The following is a 4614-nucleotide window of genomic DNA, read 5'->3' as shown; positions in this document are numbered from 1 at the left end:
AAATATAATTCTGAGAAAATTAATTTAATAGTTGTATACGACTAGAAGCAATAAGAACCTAATGGGTCACACATAAGACTTGGAGTCCAAAAGAGAAACAGATATTAATTAATTGATGGAAGCCCAACTGAGTCCACTAAGGCCCAGTAAATAGGGGGGCGATTTATGTATGGTAAATACTTAAATAATTAATTTGATTTTTAACAATTCTAATTAGATTATGATTGTGAATTAAATTAATTAAAGGATAAATAAGTTAGGAGGTTTAATGAGATTAAATTGCTCCTATTATTATCCTAAAAGGTTATTATTATTATCTTTATATTTAGATATAATTATAGATAATAAATAAGAATTATATTCCGAATTAAATTCTTATTCAGTAACCTAATTCTATCTAACTAGGGTTTAGATACAAGAGAGTATATATACCCCCTTACATGAGAATTTCGGCCAACCCTAGTCTACCGAAGAGAGAGAATTTCGACCCCCTAGTTGAGGATGAGATCATTCACCGCTTCCTTCCGATTCGATCGATTTTCATCTCTTTCTTTTATTCCTTGATCTTGTGTTGATTAATTAGAGGCAATCTATTCTTGATTGCTTTTACACGGTTGAGTTCTAACTTGTTTTGAATTGTGTTTTTGTCTTGTGCTCGGAAACTCGAAGTAAGAGTTGTGGGCACTTCGATTGCAACGGTAGATAGAACTTCTAAAAGGTATTTCCTTCTATCCCTCTTTATATGAAATAACGATTAACGGATCTTGGGTTAATGGAAAAAGGTTAAAATTTTTATATTTCTGCTGCCAAACGTTTGCCTATTTTCCTTCAGTGGTATCAGAGCCTGCGTTAAATCCGTTATTTCATATATGAAAATTAAAAGGTTTTTCAATCAAATTGAATGAATATTTATGCATATGTTCCTAATTGTTAATTAAAATAGATTATGCATATGTTCCTAATTGTTTTGGTTGATAATCATTATAACAAAAACTATTAGTTTTATAGTTAGATTGATAAAAGTTAGTTTTATTAATCCTAAAGATAAAACAAAAAATCTTCGAAAGGTTTTTCTATTTTCTGAAAATCGATTTAAAACCGTTTTAATACTGATATATATATATATATATATATATATATATATATATATATATATATATATATGTATATTTATATTTAAAAAAAAAAGGACAGTAGTCCGGGTTGCGCCGCGAGGCAGCTACCCGAACTACTGTTCACGGTTGCTGCCTCGCGGTAGCAACCGTCCAGCGACTGGATGTCGCTGTCGTAAGGCAGCGGCGGCCAGCCGCGGCGCTGCTGTCAAAAGGCAGCAGCGTATTAAGGTCTCGGGCTCCCCTTTCGTGGGCCCGATACGAGGGAAACCCTATTTTGTTTTAAAACCGTTTTAAAAAAATAAAATAGTTTTAAATATATTTATGTATATATGTAAGTTTCAGAAATTAACAGTTTTCTGTTTTGATTATCGAATGAAAATTTTATTTAAAAGTTTGTTTTAAATCAAAAGTATTAAATGAATTAAAATAAAAATAATTGGGACATGCATAAATAAAGTTTTGTATAGTTGTATTAATCTAATAGGTTAATATAGAAGAGAAGAAACTGATAGAATTAAAATTTGATGAAAGTTAATTTGATGAGTTAATGTGATTAACCTAAATATTACATAAGTATTTTATGTAATCAACCAATTAAATTTATTTAATTGAGTCTATATATGTTTGTAGTTATGGACATATTTGGACCCTCTATTTAGTCTTTTGGTATTTTTGAAATAGGGCTTGCGAGTCCTGCCTATCTACTATCTATTGTAATTTCTCCTCTCATCTAATTCCCTTCAAGTTAATTGAAGTTTTCTTTAGTAGTATAGAAATTAATATGTAATTTCAAGGCGCCATGGAGAAGACGGATGACCTAAAGAGAAATATGTAATAGTTAGTATTTCCCTAGGTTTGGCCTTTTATTCCGTCTCTGGCTCGATGGAATAATTTAGATAATATGTCCATAACACCAATGTATGTGTCTGATGTATGCTAAAGCAAATCAAGACTAAGTTAGATTATGAGACTTAAAATAAAAATCCCTCACTAATTAAAAGTTAAGTAAATAAGCAAGTTATTAAAATCGGTTGCCCCTCCCTAATATTATAATTCAGCCGGCAGTACTGGGGGCCTTTGGGTTGTTGAGCAAACTCAAGCTCGGGGTCTTATGGTAACACCTGAATTATCGAAAATCGTTCTTTCATGAATATAGGGTAATACTTAAATTAGATTATGATAATTGGATGAACAAACTCATGTTATCATAAACTAATGGGCAATATGGTTGGGATTAATATGAATAGCATATTAGTTACTAATGTGGTTAGTAACCCAATAACCTAGGAATCACATTAAAGATGTGATTGATTACCTGAATCTACCTAACAAATGAGACTAGCTTGTTGAGCAAACTCAAGGTGAAATCTCAGGAGTTAGGATCCTAGCTCACTAAAGGATTTGTGAAATTCTTCGAATTAATATGGAGGGCTATTAATTTGGCAAAATAGTGGGAGCAATCTAAAATGAACTAAAAGACCTATAATTTTATATTGATGTACTTTAAAGCAAATGAATAACATACGTTTACTCTTTCTCACTCTCAGGTTAAATTAAAACACTCTTAAAATCATGACTAAAACCAATCTGCAAAATATACTTACCGATAACAAGTTGAACGGTTCAAACTTCACCGACTGGTTTCGTAACCTCAAAATTGTTTTGAAGTTCGATAAGATAGGGTATGTACTTGATACATCGATACCCCCTATCCCAGCTGATGATGCTCCCATCGAAGAGATTGATGCTTGCCAGAAGCACAAGGCTGATGATGATCATGCGGGATGCATCATACTTGCATCGATGACACCGGAATTGCAAAGGCAACATGAGGAAATGGATGCCTATTCCATCGTCATGCACCTAAAGGAGTTGTTTGGGAAACAGACTAGGTGCGAACGCTACGAGATATCAAAATTGCTATATCGTTGTAGGATGCAAGAGGGCACATCTGTAATGACACATTGTGTCAAGATGATTGACTATATTACCAAGCTTTCTAGTATTGGATTCGCGATGGATAAAGAACTAAGCATAGACTTAATTCTTCAATCCCTCCCAGAGAGTTATTCACAGTTCATCATGAACTACCAGATGAATGACTTGCAAACCTCTCTTGAAGAGCTAGCAAATATGCTCAAGTCAGTTGAGCCCAATATGAAGAAAGATAAGGCAATACCGGCTCTTGTCATAGAGGGATCAAAGAAGAGGAAGGGGAATTTTCCCAATCCTAAACATCCCAAGAAAGGCAAGAGGGCCATGCACACTAGAGCTAAGGGAAAGGAAGTGAAGAAGCCCAAAGGAGAGTGCCACTTTTGTGGTAAAAACGGGCATTGAAGAAGGAACTGCAAGGAGTACCTTGCCTCCCTCAAGAAGGGAAAAGATGGTGCTTCAACATCTGGTATGTTTTATATTGAAATAAATACAATTTCACAGTCTGGATCTTGGGTACTTGATACCGGATGTGGATCTCATATTTGTACAAATATGCAGGAACTAAATCGGACTAAGCAATTGAAGAAAGGAAGCATAAACTTGCGAGTAGGAAATAGAGCAAGAGTTGCCGCCCTCGCTGTTGGAGATTATGTTTTAAGTTTGCCCTCTGGGCTTGTAATAGAATTAGGGAACTGTTTCTATGTTTCAGAAATGTCCAGAAACATTATTTCTATTAGCCGTCTTGTTGACGACGGTTTTCATATTTCAATAAAAGACAAATGTTGCGAGTTTTATAGAGATGGGATTTTCTATTTTTCAGGAATATCACAAAATGGGATTTATGTGGTAGATGACAAAATTTCTGTATTCGCAATTGATACCAAAAGACATAAGCTAGATAATTCAACTTACTTGTGGCATTGTCGTTTAGGCCATATAAACAAAAGACGCATGCTTAAGCTACATCAAGATGGGCTTATAGATTCAATTGATTCTGAATCATTGGAAACATGCGAAGCATGTTTAAAAAGTAAAATGACAAAGACACCCTTTAGCAATAAAGGTGAGCGTGTATCAGACACTCTAGGATTAATACATTCAGATGTATGCGGTCCTATGTCAGTCCAAGCAAGAGGAGGATTCCGATACTTCATAAGCTTCATAGACGACCATACCACATGTGGTTATGTTTACTTAATGAAGTTGTTGAGTGATTTTCGCAAGTGCACAGTATACGCTTGCAGTAATAAAAGATATCGATCCCACAGGGAACGTTTTTTAACAAAAACTTATTTTGAATTGGTTAAATATACCTTTAAGATTTATAATAAGGAAAATCGTTAAATCGGATTTGGTTTTGAAATTGCTAGAATGAGAATTAGATTAGAGTATGAAGATGTTTAGAAAATACTTCTGATTTAGGAGTGAATTTGCAAGACATGAACGTTTAGTACTTTTTAGAAAAGTAAACAAATGTATTCGTTTGCATTAAGCAAAGAAAACAATTTTAAACTTTGTATAAATTATAACGATGAAATAAATGACGAAACCTCTAATTTTTAGG

This window comes from Euphorbia lathyris, chromosome 1 (assembly GCF_963576675.1).
Source record: "Euphorbia lathyris chromosome 1, ddEupLath1.1, whole genome shotgun sequence".
Taxonomy (NCBI): Eukaryota; Viridiplantae; Streptophyta; class Magnoliopsida; order Malpighiales; family Euphorbiaceae; genus Euphorbia; species Euphorbia lathyris.
This window is presented reverse-complemented; position numbering follows the sequence as displayed.